Source organism: Pseudophryne corroboree, chromosome 9 (assembly GCF_028390025.1).
Source record: "Pseudophryne corroboree isolate aPseCor3 chromosome 9, aPseCor3.hap2, whole genome shotgun sequence".
NCBI lineage: Eukaryota > Metazoa > Chordata > Amphibia > Anura > Myobatrachidae > Pseudophryne > Pseudophryne corroboree.
The window spans coordinates 469,350,660-469,372,875 of NC_086452.1; the positions used below are offsets into that span (position 1 = coordinate 469,350,660).

General features: G+C 51.6%; 1 long non-coding RNA gene across 1 annotated transcript; it reads left to right on the forward strand.

Moving 5' to 3' along the window:
- Positions 1-14,562: 14,562 nt before the first annotated feature.
- On the forward strand, positions 14,563-21,882 carry LOC134957160 (uncharacterized). Its single transcript, XR_010186506.1, has 3 exons — positions 14,563-14,903; positions 17,569-17,744; positions 21,505-21,882. It is a non-coding gene; the product is annotated as an uncharacterized LOC134957160 (long non-coding RNA).
- Positions 21,883-22,216: the final 334 nt, after the last annotated feature.

Below are 22,216 nucleotides of genomic sequence, written 5' to 3' on the forward strand. Positions count from 1 at the left end.
CTCTCGTCATCGCCTCGGGTATTCACCAAAGTAATGTCTGTGATGATAGCTCATCTCAGATCCCTTGGAGTGATAATAGTTCCGTACTTGGACGATTTGCTCATCAAAGCTCCGTCTCAACAGATGCTCCTCCAACATGCGTTGCTGACGTACAATGTACTGATTCCGTCTCAACGACTTCAATTCCTAGGTATGATTCTCGATACGGTAGATCAAAGAATTTACCTACCAGAACAGAAAGTACAGATTATTCGTCATCTGGTATAATTAGTGCTCAAGCCACGCACAGTCTCGGTCCATTTGTGCATTCGCCTCTTAGGCACAATGGTGGCAGCTTTCGAATCGCTTCAGTTCAGAAGATTTCACTCACGTCCTTTTCAACTGGATGTGCTCGCACAGTGGTCGGGCTCGCATCTGCAGATTCACCAGAGGGTGAGGTTGTCTCCACGGGCCAGAGTATCTACTCTGGTGGCTCAAAGTACACAATCTAACCGCAGGGAAACGGTTCGGCACCTGGAATTGGATAATTCTAACGACGGACGCGAGTCTCAGAGGTTGGGGAGCTGTAGTTCAAAATTGTCAGCTCCAGGGTCTCTGGGCGGATCACAAAAGATTGCTGTCTATAAATGTCCTGGAACTCCGGGCAATTTACAATGCGCTACGACAAGCAGTGCACATGCTTCGGTCTCAGACTGTCCAGGTGCAGTCAGACAATGCGACGGCGGTCACGTACCTCAACAAACAAGGAGGAACGAGAAGCCGCATGGCCATGCGGGAAGTAGCTTGAATCCTCAATTGGGCCGAGCATCACCAGGTGATATTGTCGGCAGTGTTCGTTCCGGGAGTGGACAACTGGGAGGCGGATTATCTCAGTCGTCTGGATTTTCATCCAGGAGAATGGTCATTAAATCCAGAAGTGTTTCACATGTTGGTCCAAAGGTGGGGTTACCATCAAGTGGACCTGATGGCATCTCGCCACAATCACCAAACGCCCCAGTATGTGTCCAGAACTAGAGATCCAAAGGCAGTGGCGGTGGATGCTCTCACAATCGCGTGGCCGTACAGCCTCGTGTATCTGTTTCCACCGTTTTCGCTGCTCCCTCTGTTGCTAAAACGGATCAAAAGAGAGTCCATCACAGTCATACTAGTGGCGCCTCATTGGCCTCGGAGAGCTTGGTTCTCGGATCTCCGTGGATTACTCGCAGATGATCCTTGGCTGCTCCCGCTACGTCCGGACCTGTTACAACAGGGTCCGTTCCTTTACCCCAATTTAGCGCGGCTGCGTTTGACAGGGTGGCTGTGGAGACCGCACTCTTAAGAAAAGAGGGCATTCCAGATTCGGTTATACCAACCATGTTACGTGCTAGGAAGCCAGTTACAGCAGCTCATTATTACAGAATTTGGCGTGCCTATATAGGTTGGTGTGAAGCTCGGAAGTTTCCGACATCATCTTTCAAGTTATCCCGTCTTTTGTTATTTCTACAGACGGGGTTAGATGCAGGACCGCGATTATCTACACTAAAGGTGCAGATATATGCTTTGTCAATTTACTTTCAAAGACGATTGGCTCTATTACCGTCTATACACACCTTTCTGCAAGGTGTCCTCAGAGTACAGCCTCCATTCATTCCACCTACAGCGCCATGGGACTTGAATCTGGATTTAGATTTCTTACAGTCTTCATATTTTGAACCCTTACAACAAGTGGATATTAAGTTTCTCACTTGGAAAACAATTTTTCTCCTAGCCTTAGCTTCGGCATGGCGTGTTTCAGATTTGGGTGTCTTGTCATGCAAGCCACCGTATTTGGTGTTTCATGATGACAGAGCGGAACTTCGGACGAATCCCGCTTTCTTGCCAAAGGTAGTGTCATCTTTTCACATCAATCAACCAATAGTAGTTCCTGTGTTAACAGAAGATTCTGGAACTTTGGATGTGGTACGCGCACTACGCGTTTATGTATCCCGAACGTCTACAGTTCGTAAGATGGATATATTGTTTGTTCTCTATGATGCTGCCAAGATGGGTTGGCCAGCTTCTAAGCAGACTTTATCCAGATGGATTAAACTGACCATACGTCAGGCTTACCTTCATGCTAGGTTACAGCCGCCTACATCAGTAACAGCTCATTCCACACGTTCTGTGGGAACTTCATGGGCAGCTGGTCGTGGGGCTTCTACGACGCAGCTTTGCCATGCGGCTACATGGTCATCAGTGTACTCGTTTGTGCGCTTTTACAAGTTTGATACGTTTGCGGCATCAGCATCTAGCTTTGGCCGCCTAGTGCTACAGGTGCCAAACAGCTCTCCCGCCCACGGGGGAAGCTTTGGTACGTCCCAAGAGTACTCCAGTGACCCCTAGTGGATGAAAAAGAAAATAGGATTTTGGTACTTACCAGGTAAATCCTTTTCTTTGAATCCATAGGAGGCACTGGACGCCCACCCAGAGCAGTTTTACCTGGTTTGTGGTAAGTTCAGGGGATCTTATGGTAACACATTCTCACCGACTGGTTCAAATTTTCAAGTTCTATCGGTTATGGTGTCAACTGTTTTTTTTTAATTCAATACGTTTTTATTGATTTTTCAGACAAACATACAAACCAACAGACATTGGATACATTATCGAAGACCATATGCAAACAGATATGAACCAGCAAATGTTCTGTATATTAGATCTATATTAATAAAATTGCTGACATCTACATATTATATATAAAGGTTGTTGTGACTTCTTTTCATTCGTTCATACACCCTTATTATGTAAAAAGACCAGAGATCAATGCGGGGCAGAGACACGAGTCCCCTGGTAAAGTGGAGACGATAACCATCTATCCCATACCTTGTAGAATTTATCCGGGGCTTTCCTAGAAATGTATACAAACTTTTCATGGGACACAACCGAGTTCACTAATGGGATCCATTTATTAATATCAGGACCCGTAGTAGCCATCCATGAGCGTGCTATTATTACTTTGGCCAGTGCACATAGGTTAAGAATATATCGTCTAGTGTGTACATCTAAAATTTCCTCATCTATAACCCCGAGGATACACACCAGGGGGGTGAACACGTCAAGAGGGATTCCCGTAGATATCACCAATCGTGTCACCGCCCGCCAAAATTCCCGCACCACCGGACAAGCCCACAATAGATGCCAGAAGGTACCATCCGGAGAGGCGCACTTCGGGCACCTAGAGTCACCCCGCCCCCCTATACTAACAAGACGGGCGGGAGTGATATAGACTCGGTGCAAAATGAACAAGTGTATCTGCTGGAAACGAGCCGAGGTAGTAGCAGTACGTGAGGTCCCCAAGGCCTCTTCCCAGGTATCCATGGGAACCGGCCCCAAATCAGCTTCCCATTTAGCTTTAAGGTGTAAAAGACTGTCAGAGTGATGGGCACCGAGCAGAGCAGAGTACAAACCAGAAACAGTCCCAGAGCCTAGAGTATCAGCCAGGAGCTGGTGAACCGGTGACTTCCGAAGGAGAGGTGGAGCATCGCCAAACTGAGATGCGCATGCGTGTCGAAGCTGAATATATCTATAATAATAGGTTGTGGGTATATTAAACTCAAGCTGCAATTGTTCAAAAGAAATAAATGTGCCCGAGGAGTACAAATGTTTGAGGGAGCAAACACCCCAGCGTCCCCACACCAATCCCATTTGTAGGGACGTAAAGTGAGAAAGAGCGCGAGTGTGAATCAGTGGGGTGTCGGGATCCCATCCCCCCCCTCCCCCAACATGGAGTGTACCTGCCTCCATACCATAATCGCTTGTTTAACCATCGGCATCTTAAGGAGTGCCACATTATCACAAAGTAGGAGTTGCAGGGGTGACAGAGACTCCAGATGCCAGCAGTACAGCAGAAATCAATAAATCTCCAGACGAGTCGGAGACCCAAGGAATTAAGTGGAATAACTGAGCCGCTAAGTAATAGAATCTGATTTTAGGAAGGGCCAGACCACCCGCGTCCCGAGGTCTAGTTAGAGCAGGCATGTCCAAACTGCGGCCCTCCAGCTGTTTAGAAACTACACATCCCAGCATGCCCTGACACAGCTTTAGCATTCTCTGACAGCAAAACTGTGTCAGAGCATGCTGGAATATGTAGTTTCACAACAGCTGGAGGGCCGCAGTTTGGACATGGCTGAGTTAGAGTATCCAATTTAATCCGAGCCCTACGATTGGCCCATACCAGTGATGACAAGAGACCATTTATAACACCAAATATTCTCTTGGGGAGATATACAGGGGAATGTTGGAGGACGTACAGCATTTTAGGCAATACAACCATTTTAACAAGGTTAATCCTACCCGTGACAGTAAGGGGAAGTTTACTCTACACCCTAACGCGAGACCGTAAATAGTCCAATTGCGGACGTATATTCATGTCAATAAATTGCGAGGACCGGTTGGTGATCCATACCCCCAAATATTTAAAGGAGTCAACCCAACGAAGCGGCAGGTCCCCGGGGGGGCAGGCAGGACAGGAGCCTCTAAGCGGAAGGACACAGGACTTGTCCCAGTTAATGGATAGTCCGGAGAATCCCCCAAAAGTGTCAATTATTTCCAAAATATGAGGCATATTTATGAAGTAATCAGATACAAACAACAGAATATCATCTGCGTAGAGAGCAATTTTGTCTGTCCTGCCACCCAGCCGGAAGCCCGCCACCCGCAGAGAGGATCTGATAATACAGGCCAAGGGCTCTATGGCCATTGCAAATAGGATCGGGGACAATGGACAACCCTGTCTCGTCCCTCTTTGTAAAGAGAAAGAGGGGGATATGTGACCGTTGACAGAAACCCTAGCCTTGGGTGCAGAGTAAAGCAGCTGAACCCATTTTTTAAAGCTAGGTCCAATACCAAATCGGTCCAATGTCCCCCACAAGAAGCCCCACTCCACTGAATCAAACGCCTTAGCAGCGTCCAGGGAAACAATAGCTGAGGAGCGGGACCCCTCATGAGGGGCCTGGAGATGCGTATAGAGTCTACGTAGGTTAGGTAAAGTGGACCAGCCCGGCATGAACCCTGATTGGTCCTCATGTATCAATTGAAGAACCACAGCGTTGAGCCTTGTCGCCAGAATTTTAGCTAAGATCTTAACGTCAGTTGTTAACAAGGAAATTGGACGATAAGATTCGACTCGGGTTGGGTCTTTGTCTGGTTTAGGGAGTACTATAATTAGGGCCTCAGCCAGAGAGTCAGGCAACCTACCCTGCATAAATAAGTCATTGTATATCTCAAGGAGTTTAGGGCCGTAAAAGGGTAAGTGTTTTTTATAAAGTTCCAGGGGCAATCCATCAAGACCCGGGGTCTTCCCACCGGGAAAGGAATTAACAGCGGATTCCACTTCAAGCAGCGTTAAGGGGGAGTCCAAAAACGTTATAGCGTCCTGGGACAGGGTAGGTAATGGAATATCAGCTAAATACATCTCTATTTCCGGCATAGTGAGAGTGAGCCTAGAGCTATACAGTCGTTTATAGTAATCTACGAAGTCCCCCACAATGTCAGGAGTATTAAAGTGGGTCACGTCATCTCTGGTACAAATTACAGGCACAGTATTAGACGCCCTGTCTGCACCCGCCAGTGTTGCCATAAAACTACCAGGCCTGTCACCCGTTGCATAGTACGTGTGTTGGGCATACAGTAGACGGTACTTAGCCTTATCAGCCAAACAGTCACGCCATTCAGCCTGCGCAAGCAACCACCTCTCCCTCGTAGTGTCAAGACCATCGGCCATATAATGAAGCTCCAGCCGCCTACATCCTGCCTCCAGGTCGCGTTCACCCTGGGCATAGCCAGATTTTAAAACAGCCACAGCTTTGATCAGAGTGCCACGGATATATGCCTTAAAGGCATCCCATAAAACTGTGTTGGACACTGAGCCCTGGCTTTCCAGCAAGAAAGCCTCCCACATCGCCACCAGCTCCGCAGCGGTGCCCATCTGAGCCAGCCAAAAAGAATTAAACCTCCAAAACCGAGCCCCCTAACATCCCCCATGTCTAGACAGAGAATTACTGGGGAATGATCGGATATACCCCTGGTAGCATACTGTACATCAATTAACCTCGGCAGCAGGCCTTTGGAGGTGAGGGCTAAGTCAATCCTGGAGAATGATAAGTAGGTAGGAGAAAAGCATGTATATTGTTGTGTGCCAGGATGGCGGACTCTCCACGCATCGACCAGGCCCAGACTGTCCACCAGTAGTGCAAAGTCCCTTTTGCACACCACAAGAGCATCCGGGGACCGTCTAGTTCTGTCTAAAGCATGGTCGAGGACGTTATTAAAGTCGCCAAGGCAAACTATAGCAACATTCGGATATAGCGTAATAAACTCGCCTGCCCTTCTGAGAACCTCCGGGGAATAGGGGGGTGGTATATAAACAGCCAGGATAAGCAATGACATGGAGTAAACTTGACATTTTAGAAAGACATATCTACCCCACTGGTCCAGCCGGACCTGATCAAGGACAAACGGGACCGACCGTCGGACTAGAATGGACACACCCTGCGAATGCGACGTATGGGTGGAGTGGTATGCCCAGCCCACCCAGGGTTTCTTAAGAGCCATGACCTTTGCCCCCACCAGATGGGTCTCCATGAGGCAGATAATATCCGCTCCATATTGTTTAAAGTGGCGAAGCACTAAGGAGCGTTTGACTTTGTCGTTCAGCCCCCGGACATTCCAGGACAGAAATTTAAGTTGATTAGAGGCCATCTTTCAGGGCACAACTAAATATTTGGTCGGTCCCGCCTATCCCCGACAGACCAGCAACACCAATATTAGATGAAGCCAAAGAAATCAAAGAATCCATAGCGTCTGCAACACATACAAGAAAAGAAAGAAAAAAAACAAACAAGTAACAAAATACAATCCCTCCCGTCCTGCCCCCCCACCCTGTATACCCACCCGAACTGAGGCATACCTTGTCCCGTTAAACTGTTCCCCGTAACAAAGAAAAAACTAACTATACCAACATATAAGGGCAATGAATAAAATGACCAAAGACAAGGGCGTAGGTCCCCCACCCCCACATATGAAAAGTGTGGAGACCCCTCTCCGAGCCCTAGACATAAACATCAGTGGAATGAGGGATGAGAAATAAACATTAGTAGAGGCAACGCAACTTAGTCCGGGTAACATACTGTCATGCGGAACTCTGCAAGAAGCACCAGCCAAAACATAATGATATATCAAACATTAAGAATCAGGAGCAAGCGCCCGCCTGGCCGGGGCCCAGCGATCCAGCCACAGGGCAGCGTCCCGAGGTGTAGCAAAGAATTTGGTTTCTCCGTCCGCTACCACCCTCAGTCTAGAAGGGAAAAGCATTGCATGCTGTAGATTGAGTTCCCTGAGGCGTCTTTTAATCGGAAAAAAATTGTGCACGGTCCTTTTGCACCTCCAGCGCAAAGTCCGGAAACACGGATATTTTAGGACCGTTCCACAACAGGGGACCCTTGGTGCGCGCCAGAGATAGAACAGCATCCCGATCTCGGTAATGGAGGAATTTTGCTATGAGTGTGCGCGGTGGCGCACCCGGTGGCAGCGGCCTGAAAGGGATTCTGTGGGCCCGTTCAACTGTGAAGAAAGGCGTAAAGGAGTCCGCTCCAAAAGATTTTTTCAACCAGGCTTCCACGAACTGCTCCGGGGCGTTACCCTCCTCCTTCTCCGGGAGCCCCACAAAGCGGACGTTATTCCTCCTCAGTCTGCCCTCCATATCTAGCATCTTGCCTTTTATATCGGACAACTGACCATCCATGGCCGTAACACGGGAGCTAAGCGGTGAAATCTTATCTTCCAGCGTAGACGTTCGGGTCTCTACTTCTCCGACCCGTTCCCTCACTTTTTGGATATCATGATGGATTATGGTCAGGTCAGCCTGTACCTGGCCTATCTTCTCAGACAGGCAGACAGGCGGGATTCGCTAGCCGCCAAGGCCTCCAACACTTTCTGCAGCACATCATCAGAAGCATCACCAGAGGAGGATGATTGACTGGGGGACACCGGTGTGTGTGTGGGGGGGGGTCTCCCCACCCCTAACCGGCATTGCTCCATGTTTTCCAGGAGTATGCGAGTATTGGGAAAGCCGGGCGGCAGCTGATTTGTGGTGATTCTTCACCATTTTTAGGTATATAAGAATAAATCAGGATCGGTAACTCAGTGACTCAGTAAAGACCCAGCAGCAATATAGAGATCGGAGAACACAGGATAAAGTCAATGCACACACTTTATGCAGAAGGGCAGAATCACAGTACCTCATAGGACCATATAGGAGGCCAGAGTAGTTCCACTGGAGCACGACCCTCAGAAACAGCAGTTCACCCAGGCAGCCCCAGGCTCTGTTGCACACAGGCAGCACAGGGGAGGAGAGGGGGGGGTCGCGGCTGACACAGCTCCCTGCAGCGCTGGGTCTGTGTATACGGACAATGTGCAGGCTCCGGCGGGTCAAAGCGGCCTTCCCCAGTTAGAGCGGGTCCCGCGCGGCACACACAGCAAGGGCGCGCTGGAAAGCCGGGACCGGAAGTCACGGCGCCATCTTAGGAGGCCAGGGGAGAACAGACGAGGAGATGCGGCGCTCGATTCCCCAGCAGCCAGCACCCATCCGGCGGGCCTCAGCGGCTCCACAGCGGCTCTGTCTCTTCCCCCACCAGATAGGGTAAGTTGGGCTCGGGGGGACCCCACAGGATTTTATGTACGGATAGTGGAGAGCACTCACGCCGAGCTGCTACTCCATGTCCCGCTAGGCCACGCCCCCCCATGGTGTCAACTGTTTAGTTGTCAGTAACGTTATGTGTCAACTTTATTGTTGTCCGTTATGTCATATTAATTCTCCATTGTCATCCTCTCTATCGCTCCTGTTCGGCTCAGTAAAACAACACTGAGGTATTCTGGGAATATGGAGGGGAGGAGAGTTACTAAATTTAAATATTCAGTGCCTTTTGTTCTGCTAAAGCTGTCCATATCCAAAGAGTACTCCAGTGCCCCCTATGGATTCAAGAAAAGGATTTACCTGGTAAGTACCAAAATCCTATTTTCTCCCGTTGGAGACACCCGCCCTGGTAGTATTGACTGCAATCAGCCGCCGCTTCCAGCACGCTGACACCCACGTGTGTAGGATAATGTGGAGCCGAATCTACCTTCCGCTGCTGTTTGTATGGCCCGTCTCAGCATGCAGATATAGCCGTTCCTATGGTCAATTAGAGCAGCCGCAAATGGCTCGACACTGAAGCACTGTAGCGGTCTGTGGCTCAGAGACACCAGCTCGATCAACAGGGATGACATCAACGCGTTTCGTCCCGTATAAATTCGGGACTATCTCAAGACTGTGGAATCTGTTCTCTGCTTTTTCCCTTCCTCTACATAAGCCATTTTATCCCCATCCCCCAGCATTAGCATGTTCAGCATCTTACTGATCCTGTCAGTGCCTAAAACAAGAGAAACAAAGCAAAAATAACAAAAAGATCACAATATATAGAGGGTGTTTGTGCTGGAGCAGGGCAGGGACACTGATGTACCTCAGGGTATAGAGGGTGATAGTGCTGGAGCAGGGCAGGGACACTGCTGTACCTCGGGGTATAGAGGGTGATAGTGCTGGAGCAGGGCAGGGACACTGCTGTACCTCGGGGTATAGAGGGTGATAGTGCTGGAGCAGGGACACAGCTGTACCTCGGGGTATAGAGGGTGTTAGTGCTGGAGCAGGGCAGGGACACTGATGTACCTCAGGGTATAGAGGGTGATAGTGCTGGAGCAGGGCAGGGACACTGCTGTACCTCGGGGTATAGAGGGTGATAGTGCTGGAGCAGGGCAGGGACACTGATGTACCTCAGGGTATAGAGGGTGATAGTGCTGGAGCAGGGCAGGGACACTGCTGTACCTCAGGGTATAGAGGGTGATAGTGCTGGAGCAGGGCAGGGACACTGCTGTACCTCGGGGTATAGAGGGTGATAGTGCTGGAGCAAGGCAGGGACACTGATGTACCTCAAGGTATAGAGGGTGATAGTGCTGGAGCAGGGCAGGGACACTGCTGTACCTCGGGGTATAGAGGGTGATAGTACTGGAGCAAGGCAGGGACACTGATGTACCTCAAGGTATAGAGGGTGATAGTGCTGGAGCAGGGCAGGGACACTGCTGTACCTCGGGGTATAGGGGGTGACAATGCTGGAGCAGGGCAGGGACACTGCTGTAACTCGGGGTATAGAGGGTGATAGTGCTGGAGCAGGGCAGGGACACTGCTGTACCTCAGGGTATAGAGGGTGTTAGTGCTGGAGCAGGGCAGGGACACTGCTGTACCTCAGGGTATAGAGGGTGATAGTGCTGGAGCAGGGCAGGGACACTGCTGTACCTCGGGGTATAGAGGGTGTTAGTGCTGGAGCAGGGCGGGGACACTGCTGTACCTCGGGGTATAGAGGGTGATAGTGCTGGAGCAGGGCAGGGACACTGATGTACCTCAGGGTATAGAGGGTGATAGTGCTGGAGCAGGGCAGGGACACTGCTGTACCTCGGGGTATAGAGGGTGACAATGCTGGAGCAGGGCAGGGACACTGCTGTACCTCGGGGTATAGAGGGTGATAGTGCTGGAGCAGGGCAGGGACACTGCTGTACCTCAGGGTATAGAGGGTGTTAGTGCTGGAGCAGGGCAGGGACACTGCTGTACATCAGGGTATAGAGGGTGATAGTGCTGGAGCAGGGCAGGGACACTGCTGTACCTCAGGGTATAGAGGGTGACAGTGCTGGAGCAGGGCGGGGACACTGCTGCGCCTTGGGGTATAGAGGGTGTTAGTGCTGGAGCAGGTCAGGGACACTGCTGTACGTTGGGGTACAGAGGGTGTTAGTGCTGGAGCAGGGTAGGGACACTGCTGTACCTCGGGGTATAGAGGGTGTTAGTGCTGGAGCAGGGCAGAGACACTGCTGTACCTCGGGTATAGAGGGTGTTAGTTCTGGAGCAGGGTAGGGACACTGCTGTATCTCGGGGTACAGAGGGTGATAGTGCTGGAGCAGGGCAGGGACACTGCTGTACCTCGGGGTATAGAGGGTGTTAGTGCTGGAGCAGGGCAGGGACACTGCTGTACCTCGGGGTATAGAGGGTGTTAGTGCTGGAGCAGGTCAGGGACACTGCTGTACCTCGGAGTATAGAGGGTGATAGTGCTGGAGCAGGGCAGGGACACTGATGTACCTCGGGTTATAGAGGGTGATAGTGCTGGAGCAGGGCAGGGACACTGCTGTACCTTGGAGTATAGAGGGTGATAGTGCTGGAGCAGGACAGGGACACTGCTGTACGTTGGGGTTCAGAGGGTGATAGTGCAGGAGCAGGGCGGGGACACTGCTGTACCTCGGGGTATAGAGGGTGATAGTGCTGGAGCAGGGCAGGGACACTGCTGTACCTCGGGGTATAGAGGGTGATAGTGCTGGAGCAGGGCAGGGACACTGCTGTACCTCGGGGTATAGAGGGTGATAGTGCTGGAACAGGGCAGGGACACTGCTGTACCTCGGTGTGTAGAGGGTGATAGTGCTGGAGCAGGGCAGGGACACTGCTGTACCTCGGGGTATAGAGGGTGTTAGTGCTGGAGCAGGGCAGGGACACTGCTGTACCTCGGGGTATAGAGGGTGCTAGTGCTGGAGCAGGGCAGGGACACTGCTGTACCTCGGGGTATAGAGGGTGACAGTGCTGGAGCAGGGCAGGGACACTGCTGTACCTCGGGGTATAGAGGGTGATAGTGCTGGAGCAGGGCAGGGACACTGCTGTACGTTGGGGTACAGACGGTGATAGTGCTGGAGCAGGGCAGGGACACTGCTGTACCTCAGGGAATAGAGGGTGTTAGTACTGGAGCAGGTTAGGGACACTGCTGTACATCGGGGTATAGAGGGTGATAGTGCTGGAGCAGGGCGGGGACACTGCTGTACCTCAGGGTATAGAGGGTGATAGTGCTGGAGCAGGGCGGGGACACTGCTGTATCTCGGGGTATAGAGGGTGTTAGTGCTGGAGCAGGGCAGGGACACTGCTGTACCTCGGGGTATAGAGGGTGTTAGTGCTGGAGCAGGGTAGGGACACTGATGTACCTCGGAGTATAGAGTTTGCTAGTGCTAGAGCAGGGCAGGGACACTGCTGTACGTTGGGGTACAGAGGGTGATAGTGCTGGAGCAGGGACACTGCTGTACCTCGGGGTGTAGAGGGTGACAGTGCTGGAGCAGGTCAGGGACACTGCTGTACCTCGGGGTATAGAGGGTGTTAGTGCTGGAGCAGGGTAGGGACACTGATGTACCTCGGAGTATAGAGTTTGTTAGTGCTGGAGCAGGGCAGGGACATTGCTGTACGTTGGGGTACAGAGGGTGATAGTGCTGGAGCAGGGCAGGGACACTGCTGTACCTCGGGGTGTAGAGGGTGACAGTGCTGGAGTAGGTCAGGGACACTGCTGTACCTCGGGGTATAGAGGGTGATAGTGCTGGAGCAGGGCAGGGACACTGCTGTACCTCAGGGAATATAGAATCAGAATCAGAATCAGCTTTATTGGCCAGGTATACTTACGTATACTAGGAATTTGTCTTCGGATTGCTATACAACAGCCAAGTAGGTAACAGGTAAGCAGGTGTGTGTGTGTGTGTGTGTGTGTGTGTGTGGGGGCAAGTAAAGTTACACAGATAGGTATACCGTAGGGACACAAGTGAGTTACATGTACGTCTAGTCAGTCAATGTTCAGGAGTTCAGCAGGCGGACAGCTTGGGGAAAGAAACTTTTGAGGCTTCTGGTGGATCTGGCGGGGACAGCCCTGTAACGCCTGCCTGAAGGAAGCAAGTTAAACATGCTGTGGCCTGGGTGTAGCTGGTCTTTTATAGGGTGTTAGTACTGGAGCAGGTTAGGGACACTGCTGTACATCGGGGTATAGAGGGTGATAGTGCTGGAGCAGGGCGGGGACACTGCTGTACCTCAGGGTATAGAGGGTGATAGTGCTGGAGCAGGGCGGGGACACTGCTGTATCTCGGGGTATAGAGGGTGTTAGTGCTGGAGCAGGGCAGGGACACTGCTGTACCTCGGGGTATAGAGGGTGTTAGTGCTGGAGCAGGGTAGGGACACTGATGTACCTCGGAGTATAGAGTTTGCTAGTGCTAGAGCAGTGCAGGGACACTGCTGTACGTTGGGGTACAGAGGGTGATAGTGCTGGAGCAGGGCAGGGACACTGCTGTACCTCGGGGTGTAGAGGGTGACAGTGCTGGAGCAGGTCAGGGACACTGCTGTACCTCGGGGTATAGAGGGTGATAGTGCTGGAGCAGGGCAGGGACACTGCTGTACCTCAGGGTGTAGAGGGTGACAGTGCTGGAGCAGGGAAGGGAAATTTACAAAAGGTTCTAAAAATTAAAAGTGATGATGTTTCCCCTAGCAACCAAACAGATTCTGTCTATCATTTCTCAATTGCATCCTAGAAAATGTAAACCAGAATCTGATTGGTTGCTATGGGCAACTTCACCAACTGCTGCTGAAAAGGCTACAAAATGGGGGGGTAATTGTGCTCACTAGGTGCAGGGTGTGGGGATGGGTTACATGTTATGTTTTGAACAATGATATTCAGGTGATAAAAATGGGAAAGGAAAAATAAATGCAACGTAGTCCTTGGCCTCGCCACTCCCGGAAAACGGGCAACACGCCCCTGTTTTCAGCAACGTCAGCTGCTCCCCGCCCCACTCCCCCCAAACGCATACCTCCTAACATGACCCTCTCCAGGAGGGACACAATGCTCTGCTTCTGGACTTTTCTCTCAATTTATGATTGCAGGCACCTGTGTTGAATAGGTTAATGGACAAGAAAGGTGTTTCAGCACAGGTGCTGGCAATCATACATTAAGAGGGAAGTCCAGGAGCAGAGCATTCTGTCCCTCCTGGAGAGGGTTATGTTGGGAGGTGTGCATTCGCATTTCTGAGATGCGATCACATTACCCATTCTGCACGTGCGCAGAACGGGAAACTGCGCATTGGATTGCATAAACGATGCAACCTTAATAACCCCCACAAATCATTTATTTTTCTAATCGGTTATAGAGACCTGATCACGTGACTCGGTGCCCATTACACGGGTGTATTATTTGCTGCATACAAATAACAATACTTTCACATCATATCATACATAGATTTTTATTTATAGTTATATGATTGTGAATTTGTCTCCTCATGTCTTTATATCCTGTTTGACTGTTATATGGTTAATATGCTATTACAGAGGTTCCCAAACGTGGTCCTCAAGACACCCCAAATGTGAATGTTTGTCCACAGGTGACTTAATTAGCACCTTAGTTTAACCATCTGTGCTGAGCCATGGATATACTGAAAACCTGGACTGTTGGGTGCTTCGGGGACCGCGTTTGAGAACCTCTGTGCTATTACATACCTCGAGTCCAGACAAGACCCATTCCAGGAGGGACAAACTGCTCTGTACCTGGGCTTCCCTGTTACTGCATGACTGACCAGCTGTGGAGAACTAGCTAATGGATATGACAGGTGTTTCAGCACAGGTGATGGCGATCAGGCATTAAGAGGGAAGTCCAAGAACAGAGCGTTTTGTTTCTGGAGGTTTTTTTTTTTATTATCAGGGACACGTCAGGCTGTGGAAGTCTCTGTGTACTCTAGTCCACCACAACTGGTATTGCCTCAGCTAGTGCGTTGTGTCCACACTTGCATCTCCTTCTGCTAACCTACATTGCATGTTATACTGAGCCACCCTCCATGTGTTTGGCACCCAGCACCTGCAACGCTCCGGTAACCCACGGATGCTTACCCCCAGATGGGTCAGTACAGGCTGCAGTGAATAAGCCACTAATCCGGATATCTACAGCGTGCCACTTACCATATAGGAAGGAACGTTTCCATGCATCAAGGATTTGGAGAGATTCACTCTGCTCTGGAGTCCCTATATAATCCAGGTGCCCCATTATTCTTCATTCGTTAGTGATAATTGTGCTAGTTTATACGTGTAGGTTCATACATATATAATAATAATTTATTTTCTATTTCAGAATATTGGACTCCCTGGTTTATCATAACTAAACTGTTTTAAGAACATCAGACTTGTCCGGGACATTACAATGTGTACGCTCGTGGGCTCACCACGGTTTGGGCATTGCTTGCCAAAGGCTGCGGTTCTCAATAGATGTCCACGTTGATAGTAGTGTTCTGAGGCATTTTAGTTATGTTTGGCCAGGTGGTCCTATGTTCTGTACCTGTATGTATATTCTATAGTTAATCTGTATGTATTCTTTATGTGCACATATATGGAGCTCACACGGGTGGGTGTGGTGGTTTTTTTTTTTTTTTTGTGTCAAATTTTGTTAATGGTTTTTACTAGTATCTCCTATAGTGTGTATGTGTGTTTTTAGCTTATTGCAAGAAAACTGCCTAATTCATATTCCGTCAGATCTGTGGAACACTCTAAAGTCCGGTACTCTGCACCAGACCAGTACTGCACTGTCCTTTTGACAGCAAGGGTCAGTGGGTTTAGGGGTCTGCTCAATTTAGTGCAAGCAGAGTGAATTGCCTTTGCAATGGCATGGAAACACTTGCCGCAGGCCTTAAGCTCACCTTGGAGTCACTGGTTTTATTGTGCACCCCCTATGGGGCACAGGGAGTGTCAGCTTGCAGGGGCTCCTGGTCTGGATGTTCAGCCGGCACACACCGCAGGTGGAGGAGAGGGTGGGTATGGAGGGAGGAAGGCCTCAGGTGGTGGTTGGATGGGGAGACACTTGCTATTGGCTGGGGTACACACAGCCAGATCAGACCGATCTTCCCAGCGTGACCTGCAGGACTTGATCGTTTTTCAAAAAATGCTTAGAACGCATAATGACTGGGGGTGGGCCCTCATTTGCAGGACTCCTACTGCATGCAAAAGCTTTACAGTGCGCAGGGGGTGGAGCCAGTTTAACCTCACTTTACTGACTGTCCAAGGTCTCTCCAAATCCAGTTGCCATGTGTAAAAATTTTTTTAGGGTTCTATTTACTAAGCCTTGGATGGAGATAAAGTACTAGCCAATCAGCTGCTGACTGTCATTTTTTCAAACAGCCTGTAACATGGTAGTTAGTAGCCGATTGGCTAGTACTTTATCTCCATCCGTGGCTTAATAAATAGACCCTCTGGGCAGGGGTGTATCTAGGGGTCCGGGCGCCCCTGGCAAAGTAAGGGACTGGCGCCCCCCATATATGAAATAGGGAAGGTGCATGTGCAAAAAAGGACATGATCTTGTGGGAAAGGGGCATGACCATTCAACAGTTCCCCCAATTCAAATTAGGCTACACAGTAGTAACCCTTATACACATCATGCCCAAACAGTAGCAGTTCCCTTTATACATTAAGCCCACACAGTAATTCTTATAACACTGAGGAGACATCAGCAGTGCCTGGCTTGGCTGAGGAGGCAATGCCACCCAAGGCCTGGTAGTTAAACCAAATAGTAGTGCAAAGAAGTGCAGTACAGCGCACTACCCAGTGGTGCAAGTAGAAAAAAAATCTTAGTGGTACTGTATGCGCTGTCTGAAGGCGCATGCACGCCAAAAAATGGGTGTGGCCAATGAAAATGGGGGCGTGATACACACATGCCACCACGGTGCCAGATATGCCCCCACGGTGCCAGATATGCCCCCACGGTCATATAGTTATAGTCCCCATCCCCCTCCCAGCACATAGCCCCCACCTCCCCAAGCAATACCCGTAGTCCCCCCAGCACATAGCCGTAGTCTCCACTTCTCCCAACACAGTCATACAGTAGTCCCCACCCCCCTCTCATCACCTAACAATATTTCCCTGCCAGCATAGATAGCCATAGTCCCCCTCCCTGCACATAGCTCCTCACCTCCCCAAGCACATAGCCCTAGTCCCCATCCCTCTCCAGCACATAGCCCTAGTCCCCATCCCAGCACATAGTAGTAGTCTCCCCCACTTCCAGCACATACATAGCCTCCCCACACAGCACATACATAGCCTCCCCACACAGCACATACATAGCCTCCCCACACAGCACATACATAGCCTCCCCACACAGCACATAGCCCTAGTCCCCACCCCACAGCATCCCATCAGATAGCCGTCGTGTCTGGTAATACCTGCTGTGCAGAGCTGCCTGGGATGGAGGGCGGAGGATCGCTCAGCTGGCAGGAGCTGGCGCCGGTGTCCGGCACTGCACCAAACTACGTGAAGAAACTGAAATTTCACTACAGCTCCCAGCAGCCCTTGTTGCCAGGAGCTCCCGACAGCAAGGGTTGCTGGGACTTGTAGTTTATTTTCAGTTTCTTCCCTGTAGTGCATTGCGGCGCCAGCTCCTGCCTGCTGAGCGATCTGCCGCCCTCCATCCCAGGCAATGCACAGGCAGCTTGACACAGCAGGTATTGCCAGACAGCTTAAGGGATTCCACCCATTGGCCGAGGGTGGCGCCCCCTGCTCGGCTGGCGCCCCTGGCGAGTGCCATCCTGGCCAATGGGTAGATACGCCCCTGCCTCAGGGCGACATGGCACCTAGGATTTCTCGAGCCCTAACATTGTTAAATTTGATGTATTACAGGAATAATACTTTATTACATGAGCTGTTTGTGTCTATTGTAGGTGATGCTCTCAGCTTGCTGAACAAAGAAGATGCTGCCATGTTCCAGGAGCAGCTGCATAAAGAGAAGTCTAATTACAAATGAATGCAGGCTGCCTTCCAGAGAGATCCGCAGTGCACCAATAGGGAGATTACCCAGCTCAATGCGCTTCTGGCCGGGAGACTCCCTAAGGGTTCGGTAAGTTTGAGTAACCTAGGACAGTGGTCTCCAACCTTAATTGGGGTGTGAGCTACTTTCGGAAAATAAAACCTCAGAAAGAGCTTCCCCCTCCCCACGTTGCACGCGTGTTCCTGTGAATAGGGGGTGTGGCCTCACAACTACAAGTAATGCCCATCGGCAGTGCCAGATCCGCAAGTAAGGCCCCCCCCCAGCTGTGCCAGATCCGCAAGTAAGGCCCCCCCCCAGCTGTGCCAGATCCGCAAGTAAGGCCCCCCCCAGCTGTGCCAGATCCGCAAGTAAGGCCCCCCCCCAGCTGTGCCAGATCCGCAAGTAAGGCCCCCCCCCCCAGCTGTGCCAGATCCGCAAGTAAGGCCCCCCCCCCAGCTGTGCCAGATCCGCAAGTAAGGCCCCCCCCCCCCAGCTGTGCCAGATCCGCAAGTAAGGCCCCCCCCAGCTGTGCCAGATCCGCAAGTAAGGCCCCCCCCCCAGCTGTGCCAGATCCGCAAGTAAGGCCCCCCCCCAGCTGTGCCAGATCCGCAAGTAAGGCCCCCCCCAGCTGTGCCAGATCCGCAAGTAAGGCCCCCCCCCCAGCTGTGCCAGATCCGCAAGTAAGGCCCCCCCCCCAGCTGTGCCAGATCCGCAAGTAAGGCCCCCCCCCAGCTGTGCCAGATCCGCAAGTAAGGCCCCCCCCAGCTGTGCCAGATCCGCAAGTAAGGCCCCCCCCAGCTGTGCCAGATCCGCAAGTAAGGCCCCCCCCAGCTGTGCCAGATCCGCAAGTAAGGCCCCCCCCAGCTGTGCCAGATCCGCAAGTAAGGCCCCCCCCCAGCTGTGCCAGATCCGCAAGTAAGGCCCCCCCCCAGCTGTGCCAGATCCGCAAGTAAGGCCCCCCCCCAGCTGTGCCAGATCCGCAAGTAAGGCCCCCCCCCCAGCTGTGCCAGATCCGCAAGTAAGGCCCCCCCCCCCAGCTGTGCCAGATCCGCAAGTAAGGCGCCCCCCCCAGCTGTGCCAGATCCGCAAGTAAGGCGCCCCCCCAGCTGTGCCAGATCCGCAAGTAAGGCGCCCCCCCAGCTGTGCCAGATCCGCAAGTAAGGCGCCCCCCCCCAGCTGTGCCAGATCCGCAAGTAAGGCGCCCCCCCCAGCTGTGCCAGATCCGCAAGTAAGGCGCCCCCCCAGCTGTGCCAGATCCGCAAGTAAGGCGCCCCCCCCCAGCTGTGCCAGATCCGCAAGTAAGGCGCCCCCCCCAGCTGTGCCAGATCCGCAAGTAAGGCGCCCCCCCAGCTGTGCCAGATCCGCAAGTAAGGCGCCCCCCCCCCAGCTGTGCCAGATCCGCAAGTAAGGCGCCCCCCCCAGCTGTGCCAGATCCGCAAGTAAGGCGCCCCCCCCAGCTGTGCCAGATCCGCAAGTAAGGCGCCCCCCCAGCTGTGCCAGATCCGCAAGTAAGGCGCCCCCCCCCAGCTGTGCCAGATCCGCAAGTAAGGCGCCCCCCCCAGCTGTGCCAGATCCGCAAGTAAGGCCCCCCCCCCCAGCTGTGCCAGATCCGCAAGTAAGGCCCTCCACCCCCCCCCCCCAGCTGTGCCAGATCCGCAAGTAAGGCCCCCCCCAGCTGTGCCAGATCCGCAAGAGCCCCCCCCCCAGCTGTGCCAGATCCGCAAGTAAGGCCCCCCCCAGCTGTGCCAGATCCGCAAGTAAGGCCCCCCCCCCCAGCTGTGCCAGATCCGCAAGTAAGGCCCCCCCCCCCAGCTGTGCCAGATCCGCAAGTAAGGCCCCCCCCCCCCCCCAGCTGTGCCAGATCCGCAAGTAAGGCCCCCCAGTAGTGCCAGATACAGTGCGCCCCCCCCACCACCACCACAGTGCTCACCGCTGCTGGCTTCTTTGGAAGGGGAGGAGAGCGCCTCTCCTGTGACATCCGGAGAGCGCCTCTCCTGTGACATCCGGAGAGCGCCTCTCCTGTGACATCCGGAGAGCGCCTCTCCTGTGACATCCGGAGAGCGCCTCTCCTGTGACATCCGGAGAGCGCCTCTCCTGTGACATCCGGAGAGCGCCTCTCCTGTGACATCCGGAGAGCGCCTCTCCTGTGACATCCGGAGAGCGGCTGTGGTGAGGGTCTCCAGCTGCGCGGGCATTTGAACTATGGTGTTGGTAAGTAAGGCAATCAAAGCTCGCGGTCCGGCAGCCAATCAGGTGCTGCCGCAGCCGGTCCGCGAGCTCTGATTGTCTGACGGCTGGCACCATATTAAAAATGAAGGGAGAAGTGCCACTACCAGTAATTGCCCAAGCCCGTGCGCTCTGCGAGCTACCGAAAATGCTACGGTGAGCTACCGGTAGCTCGCGAGCGACTGGTTGACGATCACTGACCTAGGACTTGTTATTTTGCAGATGTGTGAGTGGAGTGTATGTAGGTTCATAACCACACGTTTCATCTGCTGTATTATGAAATATAATCCTCTGGTTTGATCTGTGTCTGAGGGTCCTTTTGATTAGTCACTAGTGCAAGATTGTATCTCTGCTCTTGGTGTGTGTATAAAGCAGTATATATTCTTACACACAGGTAGGGTGGCCAATCGTGGGATCCTGGGGTTTAGGCAAAAAATTGGCCGGGATTCAAGCTCCAATCCCGGGGATTTCAGGATCGGCCCATTGTTTGTTTTTGTTTTTTAATGCCAGGTGGCGTTGAGCACCCTCAGGAGGCTGGCGCTGTCCAGCTCCCTCCTCCCAGCTCCCCTTGCGCAGCGTGCCGCCCGTCACTGGCTGCACGGGCCTCACACCAAAGTAAGTGTCCCATCCGCCCTTCCTCCTGGGTGTCATGGTGAGTTATGCGGTGGGAAACTACACCGGAAACAAATCAATCCCAGGATTGGCCACCCTACACACAAGGGAAAACTAAACGTATGGATGGGGAGGTAGATTATGGCTGTATATACCTTACCTAGTACAGATGGAGTGCAGTACTGTAGGATGAGGGCATAGAACACACATGCACATCTCCTGGTTCTGCAATACTGTTATACCCCTTTCAGACTGACAAAAATTTCCCGGGTTTATTGCACATGAACGCACATCAACCCGGGAAATTGCTCAGTGTGAAAGGGCACAGGAACAATATCCCGGGACGAGCAACCCGGGATTTCATCCCAGGTCTCGACCACGGTTGAATCCGGGATCGTCCCAGGATGCAGTGTAGTGTGAATAAGCCCTACCCGGTATTCAGTACCCGGGACTGTTAAAAGGCCTCTCATTGGAGCTTCCCCGGGCTCAGAAAAGATGTCATCATCCAGAGCCTGGGGAAGCGTCCAGGAAGCGGAGGAGACAGTCATGGTGACCTGGACAGATCAGGAGGTGAGAGCGCGGCTCAGCATAAGGGGTGAGGAGGAGATTATAAAACAGATGACGGGTACAGTGAAGGATGCAGTCATTTATAAAAACATTGCAAATCTGCTGGAAGCCAGAGGCATTATACGTACACAACAGCAAGCTGTACATAAAATGAAGACTCTAAAGAAGCAGTTCTTGAAGGTGCATGACAACTGTAAAAAGAATGGGGCTGGCCAGAAAAATGTCCATTTCTAATGACATACATATGCATTTGCAGGGATTTCCCGGGATCAGTGGGAATGGGGCTGTCCCGGGTCGATCCCAGGTCTAAGTGCAGTCTGAAAGGGGTCATTCCCGGGATGGGTCCTGGAACACATTCCCGGGTGTGACCTGGCTCTGTCGGTCTGAAAGGGGTATAAGGGAAGGTCATTGGATTATTGAAATTATGAATCTTTTATGTTTGCAGATCTTCATTCACATGTGGAAATTGGAAAAAGAAATGGTGACTTATTCCAGACCATTTGCTAATGCTTTGGGAAGATCTCGAAAATTGGCTTGTTAGTCTGGGTATAAAAGTTTGCCCGGTGGGGAGGAGAACCTTACAGACCAGGTGCGTGCTACACTCTGACGTTACATTACCCATCACAAAGGTTGCTACAGGTTACATATATTGGCACGTCCGCATTGTGTGACTGTTTCCTATTCATGGTTTCTGTGTGGCTAGAACGTTATCTACAACTAGAGCAGCGTTTCTGGAAAGGGAATTCTTGTTGAATAAACGAAATGTTAGAGGATCTACTAACTGCTGGCTAATTTTTACAACCTGGGCTGATAACATTTTCTCATAACCTCTTAAACTCTGCGGCTTTATCTTCAAAGCTTAAAATCTATCAAACAATTAAACAACGTGTGAGATCGGGTAACAACTAAAAAATTTCTTATGTACTGACCTTAATGGTCTGAACACGGCCAGGAATAAGATGTTCAAATAAACATCTCAGAACTACAGTACGTGTGCTAGGAGCTTAGGTGATGCAATTCCAGAACCAATTGCAGTAGTGATAAGGGATGATCTGGATATTGTGGTGATTAGAGTCATGGTGCAATGAAAATCATGACTGGGATACAGAATGGGAAAATCTGAGGGGTAGGAATGTATGTGAAAAGAGCATAGATAC